Source organism: Ascaphus truei, unplaced genomic scaffold, assembly GCF_040206685.1.
Source record: "Ascaphus truei isolate aAscTru1 unplaced genomic scaffold, aAscTru1.hap1 HAP1_SCAFFOLD_2165, whole genome shotgun sequence".
NCBI lineage: Eukaryota > Metazoa > Chordata > Amphibia > Anura > Ascaphidae > Ascaphus > Ascaphus truei.
This window is the reverse complement of record NW_027455079.1, coordinates 29,518-46,436: the sequence shown is the minus strand read 5'-3', so window position 1 is coordinate 46,436 and position 16,919 is coordinate 29,518. Positions and strand designations below refer to the sequence as shown.

Here is a 16,919-nt window from a genome sequence, read left to right as displayed (position 1 = left end):
TTCTTCCCCTCCCTCCCCCTCCCTCCCTCCCCTCCTCTTTCTTCCCCTCCCTCCCCTCCTCTTTCTTCCCCTCCCTCCCCTCCTCTTTCTTCCCCTCCCTCCCCTCCCCTCCTCTTTCTTCCCCTCCCTCCCCTCCCCTCCCTCCCCTCCCCTCCCTCCCCTCCCCTCCCCTCCCCCCCCTCCCCTCCCTCCCCTCCCCCCCCTCCCCTCCCTCCCCTCCCCTCCCTCCCCTCCCCTCCCTCCCCTCCCCTCCCTCCCCTCCCCCTCCCTCCCCTCCCCTCCCCTCCCCTCCCCTCCCTCCCCTTTCTTCCCCTCCCTCCCCTTTCTTCCCCTCCCTCCCCTTTCTTCCCCTCCCCTTTCTTCCCCCCCCTCCCCTTTCTTCCCCCCCTCCCCTTTCTTCCCCCCCTCCCCCTTTCTTCCCCCCCCCTCCCCTTTCTTCCCCCCCCTCCCCTTTCTTCCCCTCCCTCCCCCTTTCTTCCCCTCCCTCCCCCTCCCCTTTCTTCCCCTCCCTCCCCTCCCCTTTCTTCCCCTCCCTCCCCCTCCCCTTTCTTCCCCTCCCTCCCCCTCCCCTTTCTTCCCCTCCCTCCCCCTCCCCTTTCTTCCCCTCCCTCCCCCTCCCCTTTCTTCCCCTCCCTCCCCCTCCCCTTTCTTCCCCTCCCTCCCCCTCCCCTTTCTTCCCCTCCCTCCCCCTCCCCTTTCTTCCCCTCCCTCCCCCTCCCCTTTCTTCCCCTCCCTCCCCCTCCCCTTTCTTCCCCTCCCTCCCCCTCCCCTTTCTTCCCCCTCCCCTTTCTTCCCCTCCCTCCCCCTCCCCTTACTTCCCCTCCCTCCCCCTCTCCTTACTTCCCTCCCTCCCCTCCTCTTTCTTCCCCTCCCTCCCCTCCTCTTTCTTCCCCTCCCTCCCCTCCTCTTTCTTCCTTTCCCTCCCCTCCTCTTTCTTCCCCTCCCCCTCCCCTCCTCTTTCTTCCTCTCCCCCTCCCTCCTCTTTTTACCTTCCTACCTCCCTCTCTCCCCCTCCCTCCTCTTTTTACCTTCCTACCTTCCCTCCTCTTTTTACCTTCCTACCTTCCCTCCTCTTTCCCCCCCCCCCCCCCCACCATCCCTCCTCTTTCCCCCCCCCACCATCCCTCCTCTTTCCCCCCCCCACCATCCCTCCTCTTTCCCCCCCCCCCCCACCCTTCCCTCCTCTTTCCCCCCCACCTTCCCTCCTCTTCCCCCCCACCTTCCCTCCTCTTTCCCCACCCCCACCTTCCCTCCTCTTTCCCCCCCCCCCCACCTTCCCTCCTCTTTCCCCCCCCCCACCTTCCCTCCTCTTTCCCCCCCCCCACCTTCCCTCCTCTTTCCCCCCCCCCACCTTCCCTCCTCTTCTCCCCCCCACCTTCCCTCCTCTTTCCCCCCCCACCACCTTCCCTCCTCTTTCCCCCCCCCACCTTCCCTCCTCTTCCCCCCCCCCACCTTCCCTCCTCTTTCCCCCCCCACCTTCCCTCCTCTTTCCCCCCCCCACCTTCCCTCCTCTTTCCCCCCCCCCACCTTCCCTCCTCTTTCCCCCCCCCACCTTCCCTCCTCTTTCCCCCCCCCACCTTCCCTCCTCTTTCCCCCCCCACCTTCCCTCCTCTTTCCCCCCCCCACCTTCCCTCCTCTTTCCCCCCCCCCCACCTTCCCTCCTCTTTCCCCCCCCCCACCTTCCCTCCTCTTTCCCCCCCCCACCTTCCCTCCTCTTCCCCCCCCCCCCCACCTTCCCTCCTCTTCCCCCCCCCCCACCTTCCCTCCTCTTCCCCCCCCCCACCTTCCCTCCTCTTCCCCCCCCCCCACCTTCCCTCCTCTTCCCCCCCCCCACCTTCCCTCCTCTTTCCCCCCTCCCCACCTTCCCTCCTCTTTCCCCCCCCCCCCACCTTCCCTCCTCTTTCCCCCCCCCCCCACCTTCCCTCTTCTTTCCCCCCCCCCACCTTCCCTCTTCTTTCCCCCCCCCCCACCTTCCCTCTTCTTCCCCCCCCCACCTTCCCTCCTCTTTCTCCCCCCCCTCCTTTTCCCCCCCCCCCCACCTTCCCTCCTCTTTCCCCCCCCCCCCCCACCTTCCCTCCTCTTTCCCCCCCCCCCCCCACCTTCCCTCCTCTTCCCCCCCCCCACCTTCCCTCCTCTTTCCACCCCCCCACACCTTCCCTCCTCTTTCCCCCCCCACACCTTCCCCTCCCTCTTTCCCCCCCCTAACCGCTACTCCTTGGCCCCTACTCCCCCCAGGTGATGCAGAGCTGAAAGGGTCTGGTTTCTCGCTCCCGGGGGGCACTGATGATATAACAGAAGAGGATTTGACGACCAAGAAAGCAGGGGGGCGATCAGTATCCATAGAAACAGCCAGTCTGGATGTGTACGCAAAATACGTTCTGCGCAGCATATGCCAGCAGGTGAGTCAGTGCATGATCTGCGTGCGCTCTCAGCGCGCTCTGTCTCTCTCTAGGAGTGGGTGGGGGAGCGCTGCGTGCGCTCTGTATCAGCGCTCTCTCTGTCTCTCTAGGAGTGGGTGGGGGGGCGCTGCGTGCGCTCTGTATCAGCGCTCTCTCTCTGTCTCTCTAGGAGTGGGTGGGGGGGCGCTGCGTGCGCTCTGTATCAGCGCTCTCTCTCTGTCTCTCTCTAGGAGTGGGTGGGGGAGCGCTGCGTGCGCTCTGTATCAGCGCTCTCTCTGTCTCTCTAGGAGTGGGTGGGGGGAGCGCTGCGTGCGCTCTGTATCAGCGCTCTCTCTCTGTCTCTCTCTAGGAGTGGGTGGGGAGCGCTGCGTGCGCTCTGTATCAGCGCTCTCTCTCTGTCTCTCTAGGAGTGGGTGGGGGGGCGCTGCGTGCGCTCTGTATCAGCGCTCTCTCTCTGTCTCTCTAGGAGTGGGTGGGGGGGCGCTGCGTGCGCTCTGTATCAGCGCTCTGTATCAGCGCTCTCTCTGTCTCTCTAGGAGTGGGTGGGGGAGCGCTGCGTGCGCTCTGTATCAGCGCTCTCTCTCTGTCTCTCTCTAGGAGTGGGTGGGGGAGCGCTGCGTGCGCTCTGTATCAGCGCTCTCTCTCTGTCTCTAGGACTGGGTGGGGGAGCGCTGCGTGCGCTCTGTATCAGCGCTCTCTCTCTGTCTCTCTAGGAGTGGGTGGGGGAGCGCTGCGTGCGCTCTGTATCAGCGCTCTCTCTCTGTCTCTCTAGGAGTGGGTGGGGGAGCGCTGCGTGTGCTCTGTATCAGCGCTCCTCTCTCTGTCTCTCTAGGAGTGGGTGGGGGAGCGCTGCGTGCGCTCTGTATCAGCGCTCTCTCTCTGTCTCTCTAGGAGTAGGTGGGGGGGCGCTGCGTGCGCTCTGTATCAGCGCTCTCTCTCTGTCTCTCTAGGAGTGGGTGGGGGAGCACTGCGTGCGCTCTGTATCAGCGCTCTCTCTCTGTCTCTCTAGGAGTGGGTGGGGGGAGCGCTGCGTGCGCTCTGTATCAGCGCTCTCTCTCTCTGTCCTCTCTAGGACTGGGTGGGGGAGCGCTGCGTGCGCTCTGTATCAGCGCTCTCTCTCTGTCTCTCTAGGAGTAGGTGGGGGGGCGCTGCGTGCGCTCTGTATCAGCGCTCTCTCTCTGTCTCTCTAGGAGTGGGTGGGGGGGCGCTGCGTGCGCTCTGTATCAGCGCTCTCTCTCTAGGAGTAGGTGGGGGGCGCTGCGTGCGCTCTGTATCAGCGCTCTCTCTCTGTCTCTCTAGGAGTGGGTGGGGGGCGCTGCGTGCGCTCTGTATCAGCGCTCTCTCTCTGTCTCTCTAGGAGTGGGTGGGGGGGCGCTGCGTGCGCTCTGTATCAGCGCTCTCTCTGTCTCTCTAGGAGTGGGTGGGGGGGCGCTGCGTGCGCTCTGTATCAGCGCTCTCTCTCTGTCTCTCTAGGAGTGGGTGGGGGGGCGCTGCGTGCGCTCTGTATCAGCGCTCTCTGTCTCTCTAGGAGTGGGTGGGGGGGCGCTGCGTGCGCTCTGTATCAGCGCTCTCTCTTTGTCTCTCTCTAGGAGTGGGTGGGGGAGCGCTGCGTGCGCTCTGTATCAGCGCTCTCTCTCTCTCTCTAGGAGTGGGTGGGGGAGCGCTGCGTGCGCTCTGTATCAGCGCTCTCTCTCTGTCTCTAGGAGTGGGTGGGGGAGCGCTGCGTGCGCTCTGTATCAGCGCTCTCTCTCTCTCTCTAGGAGTGGGTGGGGGAGCGCTGCGTGCGCTCTGTATCAGCGCTCTCTCTCTGTCTCTCTAGGAGTGGGTGGGGGGGCGCTGCGTGCGCTCTGTATCAGCGCTCTCTCTCTGTCTCTCTAGGAGTGGGTGGGGGGGCGCTGCGTGCGCTCTGTATCAGCGCTCTCTCTCTGTCCTCTCTAGGAGTGGGTGGGGAGGCCCTGCGTGCGCTCTGTATCAGCGCTCTCTCTCTGTCTCTCTCTAGGAGTGGGTGGGGGAGCGCTGCGTGCGCTCTGTATCAGCGCTCTCTCTCTCTCTCTCTCTCTAGGAGTGGCTGGGGGAGCGCTGCGTGCGCTCTGTATCAGCGCTCTCTCTCTGTCTCTAGGAGTGGGTGGGGGAGTGCTGCGTGCGCTCTGTATCAGCGCTCTCTCTCTGTCTCTCTAGGAGTGGGTGGGGGAGCGCTGCGTGCGCTCTGTATCAGCGCTCTCTCTGTCTCTCTAGGAGTGGGTGGGGGGGCGCTCGTGCGCTCTGTATCAGCGCTCTCTCTCTGTCTCTCTAGGAGTGGGTGGGGGAGCGCTGCGTGCGCTCTGTATCAGCGCTCTCTCTCTGTCTCTAGGAGTGGGTGGGGGAGCGCTGCGTGCGCTCTGTATCAGCGCTCTCTCTCTGTCTCTCTAGGAGTGGGTGGGGGAGCGCTGCGATGCGCTCTGTATCAGCGCTCTCTCTGTCTCTCTAGGAGTGGGTGGGGGAGCGCTGCGTGCGCTCTGTATCAGCGCTCTCTCTCTGTCTCTCTAGGAGTGGGTGGGGGAGCGCTGCGTGCGCTCTGTATCAGCGCTCTCTCTCTGTCTCTAGGAGTGGGTGGGGGAGCGCTGCGTGCGCTCTGTATCAGCGCTCTCTCTCTGTCTCTAGGAGTGGGTGGGGGAGCGCTGCGTGCGCTCTGTATCAGCGCTCTCTCTGTCTCTCTAGGAGTGGGTGGGGGAGCGCTGCGTGCGCTCTGTATCAGCGCTCTCTCTCTCTATCAGCGCTCTCTCTCTCTGTCTCTAGGAGTGGGTGGGGGAGCGCTGCGTGCGCTCTGTATCAGCGCTCTCTCTGTCTCTCTAGGAGTGGGTGGGGGAGCGCTGCGTGCGCTCTGTATCAGCGCTCTCTCTGTCTCTCTAGGAGTGGGTGGGGGAGCGCTGCGTGCGCTCTGTATCAGCGCTCTCTCTCTGTCTCTCTAGGAGTGGGTGGGGGGGCGCTGCGTGCGCTCTGTATCAGCGCTCTCTCTCTCTGTCTCTAGGAGTGGGTGGGGGGAGCGCTGCGTGCGCTCTGTATCAGCGCTCTCTCTGTCTCTCTAGGAGTGGGTGGGGGGGCGCTGCGTGCGCTCTGTATCAGCGCTCTCTCTCTAGGAGTGGGTGAGGGAGCGCTGCGTGCGCTCTGTATCAGCGCTCTCTCTATCTGTCTCTCTAGGAGTGGGTGGGGTAGCGCTGCGTGCGCTCTGTATCAGCGCTCTCTCTCTGTCTCTCTAGGAGTGGGTGGGGGAGCGCTGCGTGCGCTCTGTATCAGCGCTCTCTCTCTCTGTCTCTAGGAGTGGGTGGGGGGGCGCTGCGTGCGCTCTGTATCAGCGCTCTCTCTGTCTCTCTAGGAGTGGGTGGGGGAGCGCTGCGTGCGCTCTGTATCAGCGCTCTCTCTCTGTCTCTCTCTAGGAGTGGGTGGGGGGGCGCTGCGTGCGCTCTGTATCAGCGCTCTCTCTCTCTGTCTCTCTAGGAGTGGGTGGGGGAGCGCTGCGTGCGCTCTGTATCAGCGCTCTCTCTCTCTGTCTCTCTAGGAGTGGGTGGGGGAGCGCTGCGTGCGCTCTGTATCAGCGCTCTCTCTCTGTCTCTCTAGGAGTGGGTGGGGGAGCGCTGCGTGCGCTCTGTATCAGCGCTCTCTCTCTGTCTCTCTAGGAGTGGGTGGGGGAGCGCTGCGTGCGCTCTGTATCAGCGCTCTCTCTCTCTCTCTCTAGGAGTGGGTGGGGGAGCGCTGCGTGCGCTCTGTATCAGCGCTCTCTCTCTCTCTCTCTAGGAGTGGGTGGGGGGGCGCTGCGTGCGCTCTGTATCAGCGCTCTCTCTCTGTCTCTCTAGGAGTGGGTGGGGGGGCGCTGCGTGCGCTCTGTATCAGCGCTCTCTCTCTGTCTCTCTAGGAGTGGGTGGGGGAGCGCTGCGTGCGCTCTGTATCAGCGCTCTCTCTCTGTCTCTCTAGGAGTGGGTGGGGGGGCGCTGCGTGCGCTCTGTATCAGCGCTCTCTCTCTGTCTCTAGGAGTGGGTGGGGGAGCGCTGCGTGCGCTCTGTATCAGCGCTCTCTCTGTCTCTCTAGGAGTGGGTGGGGGAGCGCTGCGTGCGCTCTGTATCAGCGCTCTCTCTCTCTATCAGCGCTCTCTCTCTTCTCTAGGAGTGGGTGGGGGAGCGCTGCGTGCGCTCTGTATCAGCGCTCTCTCTGTCTCTCTAGGAGTGGGTGGGGGGGCGCTGCGTGCGCTCTGTATCAGCGCTCTCTCTCTGTCTCTCTAGGAGTGGGTGGGGGGGCGCTGCGTGCGCTCTGTATCAGCGCTCTCTCTGTCTCTCTAGGAGTGGGTGGGGGAGCGCTGCGTGCGCTCTGTATCAGCGCTCTCTCTCTGTCTCTCTAGGAGTGGGTGGGGGGGCGCTGCGTGCGCTCTGTATCAGCGCTCTCTCTCTCTGTCTCTAGGAGTGGGTGGGGGAGCGCTGCGTGCGCTCTGTATCAGCGCTCTCTCTGTCTCTCTAGGAGTGGGTGGGGGAGCGCTGCGTGCGCTCTGTATCAGCGCTCTCTCTCTAGGAGTGGGTGAGGGAGCGCTGCGTGCGCTCTGTATCAGCGCTCTCTCTGTCTCTCTAGGAGTGGGTGGGGGAGCGCTGCGTGCGCTCTGTATCAGCGCTCTCTCTCTGTCTCTCTAGGAGTGGGTGGGGGGGCGCTGCGTGCGCTCTGTATCAGCGCTCTCTCTCTCTGTCTCTAGGAGTGGGTGGGGGAGCGCTGCGTGCGCTCTGTATCAGCGCTCTCTCTGTCTCTCTAGGAGTGGGTGGGGGAGCGCTGCGTGCGCTCTGTATCAGCGCTCTCTCTCTGTCTCTAGGAGTGGGTGGGGGAGCGCTGCGTGCGCTCTGTATCAGCGCTCTCTCTCTCTGTCTCTAGGAGTGGGTGGGGGAGCGCTGCGTGTGCTCTGTATCAGCGCTCTCTCTGTCTCTCTAGGAGTGGGTGGGGGGGCGCTGCGTGCGCTCTGTATCAGCGCTCTCTCTCTAGGAGTGGGTGAGGGAGCGCTGCGTGCGCTCTGTATCAGCGCTCTCTCTCTCTGTCTCTCTAGGAGTGGGTGGGGGAGCGCTGCGTGCGCTCTGTATCAGCGCTCTCTCTCTGTCTCTCTAGGAGTGGGTGGGGGGGCGCTGCGTGCGCTCTGTATCAGCGCTCTCTCTCTGTCTCTCTAGGAGTGGGTGGGGGGGCGCTGCGTGCGCTCTGTATCAGCGCTCTCTCTGTCTCTCTAGGAGTGGGTGGGGGAGCGCTGCGTGCGCTCTGTATCAGCGCTCTCTCTCTGTCTCTCTCTAGGAGTGGGTGGGGGGGCGCTGCGTGCGCTCTGTATCAGCGCTCTCTCTCTGTCTCTCTAGGAGTGGGTGGGGGAGCGCTGCGTGCGCTCTGTATCAGCGCTCTCTCTCTGTCTCTCTAGGAGTGGGTGGGGGGGCGCTGCGTGCGCTCTGTATCAGCGCTCTCTCTCTGTCTCTCTAGGAGTGGGTGGGGGAGCGCTGCGTGCGCTCTGTATCAGCGCTCTCTCTCTGTCTCTCTAGGAGTGGGTGGGGGGGCGCTGCGTGCGCTCTGTATCAGCGCTCTCTCTGTCTCTCTAGGAGTGGGTGGGGGGGCGCTGCGTGCGCTCTGTATCAGCGCTCTCTCTGTCTCTCTAGGAGTGGGTGGGGGAGCGCTGCGTGCGCTCTGTATCAGCGCTCTCTCTCTGTCTCTCTAGGAGTGGGTGGGGGGGCGCTGCGTGCGCTCTGTATCAGCGCTCTCTCTCTCTGTCTCTAGGAGTGGGTGGGGGAGCGCTGCGTGCGCTCTGTATCAGCGCTCTCTCTGTCTCTCTAGGAGTGGGTGGGGGGGCGCTGCGTGCGCTCTGTATCAGCGCTCTCTCTCTGTCTCTCTAGGAGTGGGTGGGGGAGCGCTGCGTGCGCTCTGTATCAGCGCTCTCTCTCTGTCTCTAGGAGTGGGTGGGGGGGCGCTGCGTGCGCTCTGTATCAGCGCTCTCTCTCTGTCTCCCTAGGAGTGGGTGGGGGAGCTCTGCGTGCGCTCTGTATCAGCGCTCTCTCTCTAGGAGTGGGTGGGGGAGCGCTGCGTGCGCTCTGTATCAGCGCTCTCTCTCTCTGTCTCTCTAGGAGTGGGTGAGGGAGCGCTGCGTGCGCTCTGTATCAGCGCTCTCTCTCTAGGAGTGGGTGAGGGAGCGCTGCGTGCGCTCTGTATCAGCGCTCTCTCTCTAGGAGTGGGTGGGGGAGCGCTGCGTGCGCTCTGTATCAGCGCTCTCTCTCTAGGAGTGGGTGAGGGAGCGCTGCGTGCGCTCTGTATCAGCGCTCTCTCTCTCTGTCTCTCTAGGAGTGGGTGGGGGAGCGCTGCGTGCGCTCTGTATCAGCGCTCTCTCTCTCTGTCTCTCTAGGAGTGGGTGGGGGAGCGCTGCGTGCGCTCTGTATCAGCGCTCTCTCTCTCTGTCTCTTAGGAGTGGGTGAGGGAGCGCTGCGTGCGCTCTGTATCAGCGCTCTCTCTCTCTGTCTCTCTAGGAATGGGTGGGGGAGCGCTGCGTGCGCTCTGTATCAGCGCTCTCTCTCTGTCTCTCTAGGAGTGGGTGGGGGGGCCCTGCGTGCGCTCTGTATCAGCGCTCTCTCTCTGTCTCTCTAGGAGTGGGTGGGGGGGCGCTGCGTGCGCTCTGTATCAGCGCTCTCTCTCTCTGTCTCTCTAGGAGTGGGTGGGGGGGCGCTGCGTGCGCTCTGTATCAGCGCTCTCTCTGTCTCTCTAGGAGTGGGTGGGGGAGCGCTGCGTGCGCTCTGTATCAGCGCTCTCTCTGTCTCTCTAGGAGTGGGTGGGGGAGCGCTGCGTGCGCTCTGTATCAGCGCTCTCTCTGTCTCTCTAGGAGTGGGTGGGGGAGCGCTGCGTGCGCTCTGTATCAGCGCTCTCTCTCTGTCTCTCTCTAGGAGTGGGTGGGGGAGCGCTGCGTGCGCTCTGTATCAGCGCTCTCTCTCTGTCTCTCTCTAGGAGTGGGTGGGGGGGCGCTGCGTGCGCTCTTTATCAGCGCTCTCTCTCTGTCTCTAGGAGTGGGTGGGGGGGCGCTGCGTGCGCTCTGTATCAGCGCTCTCTCTCTGTCTCTCTAGGAGTGGGTGGGGGAGCGCTGCGTGCGCTCTGTATCAGCGCTCTCTCTCTAGGAGTGGGTGAGGGAGCGCTGCGTGCGCTCTGTATCAGCGCTCTCTCTGTCTCTCTAGGAGTGGGTGGGGGAGCGCTGCGTGCGCTCTGTATCAGCGCTCTCTCTCTCTGTCTCTCTAGGAGTGGGTGGGGGAGCGCTGCGTGCGCTCTGTATCAGCGCTCTCTCTCTCTGTCTCTCTAGGAGTGGGTGAGGGAGCGCTGCGTGCGCTCTGTATCAGCGCTCTCTCTCTAGGAGTGGGTGAGGGAGCGCTGCGTGCGCTCTGTATCAGCGCTCTCTCTCTAGGAGTGGGTGGGGGAGCGCTGCGTGCGCTCTGTATCAGCGCTCTCTCTCTAGGAGTGGGTGAGGGAGCGCTGCGTGCGCTCTGTATCAGCGCTCTCTCTCTCTGTCTCTCTAGGAGTGGGTGGCGGAGCGCTGCGTGCGCTCTGTATCAGCGCTCTCTCTCTCTGTCTCTCTAGGAGTGGGTGGGGGAGAGCTGCGTGCGCTCTGTATCAGCGCTCTCTCTCTCTGTCTCTTAGGAGTGGGTGAGGGAGCGCTGCGTGCGCTCTGTATCAGCGCTCTCTCTCTGTCTCTAGGAGTGGGTGGGGGAGCGCTGCGTGCGCTCTGTATCAGCGCTCTCTCTCTCTGTCTCTCTAGGAGTGGGTGGGGGAGCGCTGCGTGCGATCTGTATCAGCGCTCTCTCTCTGTCTCTCTAGGAGTGGGTGGGGGGGCCTGCGTGCGCTCTGTATCAGCGCTCTCTCTCTGTCTCTCTAGGAGTGGGTGGGGGGGCGCTGCGTGCGCTCTGTATCAGCGCTCTCTCTCTCTGTCTCTCTAGGAGTGGGTGGGGGGGCCCTGCGTGCGCTCTGTATCAGCGCTCTCTCTCTGTCTCTCTAGGAGTGGGTGGGGGGGCGCTGCGTGCGCTCTGTATCAGCGCTCTCTCTCTCTGTCTCTCTAGGAGTGGGTGGGGGGCGCTGCGTGCGCTCTGTATCAGCGCTCTCTCTCTGTCTCTCTAGGAGTGGGTGGGGGAGCGCTGCGTGCGCTCTGTATCAGCGCTCTCTCTCTGTCTCTCTCTAGGAGTGGGTGGGGGAGCGCTGCGTGCGCTCTGTATCAGCGCTCTCTCTGTCTCTCTCTAGGAGTGGGTGGGGGAGCGCTGCGTGCGCTCTGTATCAGCGCTCTCTCTCTGTCTCTCTAGGAGTGGGTGGGGGGGCGCTGCGTGCGCTCTGTATCAGCGCTCTCTCTCTGTCTCTCTAGGAGTGGGTGGGGGGAGCGCTGCGTGCGCTCCGTATCAGCGCTCTCTCTCTGTCTCTCTAGGAGTGGGTGGGGGGGGCGCTGCGTGCGCTCTGTATCAGCGCTCTCTCTCTGTCTCTCTCTTGGAGTGGGTGGGGGGGGCGCTGCGTGCGCTCTGTATCAGCGCTCTCTCTGTCTCTCTAGGAGTGGGTGGGGGAGCGCTGCGTGCGCTCTGTATCAGCGCTCTCTCTCTGTCTCTCTAGGAGTGGGTGGGGGAGCGCTGCGTGCGCTCTGTATCAGCGCTCTCTCTCTGTCTCTCTAGGAGTGGGTGGGGGGGCGCTGCGTGCGCTCTGTATCAGCGCTCTCTCTCTCTGTCTCTCTAGGAGTGGGTGGGGGGGCGCTGCGTGCGCTCTGTATCAGCGCTCTCTCTCTGTCTCTCTAGGAGTGGGTGGGGGAGCGCTGCGTGCGCTCTGTATCAGCGCTCTCTCTCTGTCTCTCTAGGAGTGGGTGGGGGAGCGCTGCGTGCGCTCTGTATCAGCGCTCTCTCTCTGTCTCTCTAGGAGTGGGTGGGGGGGCGCTGCGTGCGCTCTGTATCAGCGCTCTCTCTCTGTCTCTCTAGGAGTGGGTGGGGGGGCGCTGCGTGCGCTCTGTATCAGCGCTCTCTCTCTGTCTCTCTAGGAATGGGTGGGGGGGCGCTGCGTGCGCTCTGTATCAGCGCTCTCTCTCTCTGTCTCTCTAGGAGTGGGTGGGGGGGCGCTGCGTGCGCTCTGTATCAGCGCTCTCTCTGTCTCTAGGAGTGGGTGGGGGAGCGCTGCGTGCGCTCTGTATCAGCGCTCTCTCTGTCTCTCTCTAGGAGTGGGTGGGGGAGCGCTGCGTGCGCTCTGTATCAGCGCTCTCTCTCTGTCTCTCTCTAGGAGTGGGTGGGGGGGCGCTGCGTGCGCTCTGTATCAGCGCTCTCTCTGTCTCTCTAGGAGTGGGTGGGGGAGCGCTGCGTGCGCTCTGTATCAGCGCTCTCTCTGTCTCTCTAGGAGTGGGTGGGGGAGCGCTGCGTGCGCTCTGTATCAGCGCTCTCTCTGTCTCTCTAGGAGTGGGTGGGGGAGCGCTGCGTGCGCTCTGTATCAGCGCTCTCTCTCTGTCTCTCTAGGAGTGGGTGGGGGAGCGCTGCGTGCGCTCTGTATCAGCGCTCTCTCTCTGTCTCTCTAGGAGTGGGTGGGGGAGCGCTGCGTGCGCTCTGTATCAGCGCTCTCTCTCTGTCTCTCTAGGAGTGGGTGGGGGAGCGCTGCGTGCGCTCTGTATCAGCGCTCTCTCTGTCTCTCTAGGAGTGGGTGGGGGAGCGCTGCGTGCGCTCTGTATCAGCGCTCTCTCTCTGTCTCTCTAGGAGTGGGTGGGGGAGCGCTGCGTGCGCTCTGTATCAGCGCTCTCTCTCTCTCTCTCTAGGAGTGGGTGGGGGAGCGCTGCGTGCGCTCTGTATCAGCGCTCTCTCTCTCTCTCTAGGAGTGGGTGGGGGGGCGCTGCGTGCGCTCTGTATCAGCGCTCTCTCTCTGTCTCTCTAGGAGTGGGTGGGGGAGCGCTGCGTGCGCTCTGTATCAGCGCTCTCTCTGTCTCTCTAGGAGTGGGTGGGGGAGCGCTGCGTGCGCTCTGTATCAGCGCTCTCTCTGTCTCTCTAGGAGTGGGTGGGGGAGCGCTGCGTGCGCTCTGTATCAGCGCTCTCTCTCTGTCTCTCTAGGAGTGGGTGGGGGAGCGCTGCGTGCGCTCTGTATCAGCGCTCTCTCTCTCTGTCTCTCTAGGAGTGGGTGGGGGAGCGCTGCGTGCGCTCTGTATCAGCGCTCTCTCTCTGTCTCTCTAGGAGTGGGTGGGGGAGCGCTGCGTGCGCTCTGTATCAGCGCTCTCTCTGTCTCTCTAGGAGTGGGTGGGGGAGCGCTGCGTGCGCTCTGTATCAGCGCTCTCTCTCTGTCTCTCTAGGAGTGGGTGGGGGAGCGCTGCGTGCGCTCTGTATCAGCGCTCTCTCTCTCTCTCTCTAGGAGTGGGTGGGGGAGCGCTGCGTGCGCTCTGTATCAGCGCTCTCTCTCTCTCTCTAGGAGTGGGTGGGGGGGCGCTGCGTGCGCTCTGTATCAGCGCTCTCTCTCTGTCTCTCTAGGAGTGGGTGGGGGAGCGCTGCGTGCGCTCTGTATCAGCGCTCTCTCTGTCTCTCTAGGAGTGGGTGGGGGAGCGCTGCGTGCGCTCTGTATCAGCGCTCTCTCTGTCTCTCTAGGAGTGGGTGGGGGAGCGCTGCGTGCGCTCTGTATCAGCGCTCTCTCTCTGTCTCTCTAGGAGTGGGTGAGGGAGCGCTGCGTGCGCTCTGTATCAGCGCTCTCTCTCTGTCTCTCTAGGAGTGGGTGGGGGAGCGCTGCGTGCGCTCTGTATCAGCGCTCTCTCTGTCTCTCTAGGAGTGGGTGGGGGAGCGCTGCGTGCGCTCTGTATCAGCGCTCTCTCTCTGTCTCTCTAGGAGTGGGTGGGGGAGCGCTGCGTGCGCTCTGTATCAGCGCTCTCTCTCTGTCTCTAGGAGTGGGTGGGGGGGCGCTGCGTGCGCTCTGTATCAGCGCTCTCTGTCTCTCTAGGAGTGGGTGGGGGAGCGCTGCGTGCGCTCTGTATCAGCGCTCTCTCTGTCTCTCTAGGAGTGGGTGGGGGAGCGCTGCGTGCGCTCTGTATCAGCGCTCTCTCTCTGTCTCTCTCTAGGAGTGGGTGGGGGGGCGCTGCGTGCGCTCTGTATCAGCGCTCTCTCTCTGTCTCTCTAGGAGTGGGTGGGGGAGCGCTGCGTGCGCTCTGTATCAGCGCTCTCTCTCTGTCTCTCTAGGAGTGGGTGGGGGAGCGCTGCGTGCGCTCTGTATCAGCGCTCTCTCTGTCTCTCTAGGAGTGGGTGGGGGAGCGCTGCGTGCGCTCTGTATCAGCGCTCTCTCTGTCTCTCTAGGAGTGGGTGGGGGGGCGCTGCGTGCGCTCTGTATCAGCGCTCTCTCTCTGTCTCTCTAGGAGTGGGTGGGGGAGCGCTGCGTGCGCTCTGTATCAGCGCTCTCTCTCTGTCTCTCTAGGAGTGGGTGGGGGGGCGCTGCGTGCGCTCTGTATCAGCGCTCTCTCTCTGTCTCTCTAGGAGTGGGTGGGGGAGCGCTGCGTGCGCTCTGTATCAGCGCTCTCTCTCTGTCTCTCTAGGAGTGGGTGGGGGAGCGCTGCGTCTCTCTAGGAGTGGGTGGGGGAGCGCTGCGTGCGCTCTGTATCAGCGCTCTCTCTCTGTCTCTCTAGGAGTGGGTGGGGGAGCGCTGCGTGCGCTCTGTATCAGCGCTCTCTCTGTCTCTCTAGGAGTGGGTGGGGGAGCGCTGCGTGCGCTCTGTATCAGCGCTCTCTCTCTCTGTCTCTCTAGGAGTGGGTGAGGGAGCGCTGCGTGCGCTCTGTATCAGCGCTCTCTCTCTAGGAGTGGGTGAGGGAGCGCTGCGTGCGCTCTGTATCAGCGCTCTCTCTCTAGGAGTGGGTGGGGGAGCGCTGCGTGCGCTCTGTATCAGCGCTCTCTCTCTAGGAGTGGGTGAGGGAGCGCTGCGTGCGCTCTGTATCAGCGCTCTCTCTCTCTGTCTCTCTAGGAGTGGGTGGGGGAGCGCTGCGTGCGCTCTGTATCAGCGCTCTCTCTCTCTGTCTCTTTAGGAGTGGGTGAGGGAGCGCTGCGTGCGCTCTGTATCAGCGCTCTCTCTCTCTGTCTCTCTAGGAGTGGGTGGGGGAGCGCTGCGTGCGCTCTGTATCAGCGCTCTCTCTCTGTCTCTCTAGGAGTGGGTGGGGGGGCCCTGCGTGCGCTCTGTATCAGCGCTCTCTCTCTGTCTCTCTAGGAGTGGGTGGGGGGGCGCTGCGTGCGCTCTGTATCAGCGCTCTCTCTCTGTCTCTCTAGGAGTGGGTGGGGGGGCGCTGCGTGCGCTCTGTATCAGCGCTCTCTCTGTCTCTCTAGGAGTGGGTGGGGGAGCGCTGCGTGCGCTCTGTATCAGCGCTCTCTCTGTCTCTCTCTAGGAGTGGGTGGGGGAGCGCTGCGTGCGCTCTGTATCAGCGCTCTCTCTCTGTCTCTCTCTAGGAGTGGGTGGGGGAGCGCTGCGTGCGCTCTGTATCAGCGCTCTCTCTGTCTCTCTCTAGGAGTGGGTGGGGGGGCGCTGCGTGCGCTCTGTATCAGCGCTCTCTCTCTGTCTCTAGGAGTGGGTGGGGGAGCGCTGCGTGCGCTCTGTATCAGCGCTCTCTCTCTGTCTCTCTCTAGGAGTGGGTGGGGGAGCGCTGCGTGCGCTCTGTATCAGCGCTCTCTCTCTGTCTCTAGGAGTGGGTGGGGGAGCGCTGCGTGCGCTCTGTATCAGCGCTCTCTCTGTCTCTCTAGGAGTGGGTGGGGGAGCGCTGCGTGCGCTCTGTATCAGCGCTCTCTCTCTGTCTCTCTAGGAGTGGGTGGGGGGGCGCTGCGTGCGCTCTGTATCAGCGCTCTCTCTCTCTGTCTCTCTAGGAGTGGGTGGGGGGGCGCTGCGTGCGCTCTGTATCAGCGCTCTCTCTGTCTCTCTAGGAGTGGGTGGGGGAGCGCTGCGTGCGCTCTGTATCAGAGCTCTCTCTGTCTCTCTCTAGGAGTGGGTGGGGAGCGCTGCGTGCGCTCTGTATCAGCGCTCTCTCTCTGTCTCTCTCTAGGAGTGGGTGGGGGGGCGCTGCGTGCGCTCTGTATCAGCGCTCTCTCTCTGTCTCTCTCTAGGAGTGGGTGGGGTGGGCGCTGCGTGCGCTCTGTATCAGCGCTCTCTCTGTCTCTCTAGGAGTGGGTGGGGGAGCGCTGCGTGCGCTCTGTATCAGCGCTCTCTCTGTCTCTCTAGGAGTGGGTGGGGGAGCGCTGCGTGCGCTCTGTATCAGCGCTCTCTCTGTCTCTCTAGGAGTGGGTGGGGAGCGCTGCGTGCGCTCTGTATCAGCGCTCTCTCTCTGTCTCTCTAGGAGTGGGTGGGGGAGCGCTGCGTGCGCTCTGTATCAGCGCTCTCTCTCTCTGTCTCTCTAGGAGTGGGTGGGGGAGCGCTGCGTGCGCTCTGTATCAGCGCTCTCTCTCTGTCTCTCTAGGAGTGGGTGGGGGAGCGCTGCGTGCGCTCTGTATCAGCGCTCTCTCTCTGTCTCTCTAGGAGTGGGTGGGGGAGCGCTGCGTGCGCTCTGTATCAGCGCTCTCTCTGTCTCTCTAGGAGTGGGTGGGGGAGCGCTGCGTGCGCTCTGTATCAGCGCTCTCTCTCTGTCTCTCTAGGAGTGGGTGGGGGAGCGCTGCGTGCGCTCTGTATCAGCGCTCTCTCTCTCTCTCTCTAGGAGTGGGTGGGGGAGCGCTGCGTGCGCTCTGTATCAGCGCTCTCTCTCTAGGAGTGGGTGGGGGGGCGCTGCGTGCGCTCTGTATCAGCGCTCTCTCTCTGTCTCTAGGAGTGGGTGGGGGAGCGCTGCGTGCGCTCTGTATCAGCGCTCTCTCTGTCTCTCTAGGAGTGGGTGGGGGAGCGCTGCGTGCGCTCTGTATCAGCGCTCTCTCTGTCTCTCTAGGAGTGGGTGGGGGAGCGCTGCGTGCGCTCTGTATCAGCGCTCTCTCTCTGTCTCTCTAGGAGTGGGTGAGGGAGCGCTGCGTGCGCTCTGTATCAGCGCTCTCTCTCTGTCTCTCTAGGAGTGGGTGGGGGGCGCTGCGTGCGCTCTGTATCAGCGCTCTCTCTCTGTCTCTCTCGGAGTGGGTGGGGGGGCGCTGCGTGCGCTCTGTATCAGCGCTCTCTCTCTGTCTCTCTAGGAGTGGGTGGGGGAGCGCTGCGTGCGCTCTGTATCAGCGCTCTCTCTCTGTCTCTAGGAGTGGGTGGGGGGGCGCTGCGTGCGCTCTGTATCAGCGCTCTCTCTCTGTCTCTCTAGGAGTGGGTGGGGGAGCGCTGCGTGCGCTCTGTATCAGCGCTCTCTCTGTCTCTCTAGGAGTGGGTGGGGGAGCGCTGCGTGCGCTCTGTATCAGCGCTCTCTCTGTCTCTCTAGGAGTGGGTGGGGGGGCGCTGCGTGCGCTCTGTATCAGCGCTCTCTCTCTGTCTCTCTAGGAGTGGGTGGGGGAGCGCTGCGTGCGCTCTGTATCAGCGCTCTCTCTCTGTCTCTCTAGGAGTGGGTGGGGGGGCGCTGCGTGCGCTCTGTATCAGCGCTCTCTCTCTGTCTCTCTAGGAGTG

The 16,919-nt window shown here is 63.7% G+C and overlaps 1 long non-coding RNA gene across 1 annotated transcript in view; it reads left to right on the top strand.

Annotated features, from left to right (window-relative positions):
* The first annotated feature begins 2,223 nt into the window (after positions 1-2,223).
* LOC142477502 (uncharacterized) overlaps positions 2,224-16,919 on the top strand; it is a 37,789-nt gene continuing 23,093 nt past the window's right edge. The window contains exon 1 of the long non-coding RNA XR_012792439.1: positions 2,224-2,399. This is a non-coding gene — a long non-coding RNA (uncharacterized LOC142477502). The remainder of the gene's footprint in view (positions 2,400-16,919) is intronic.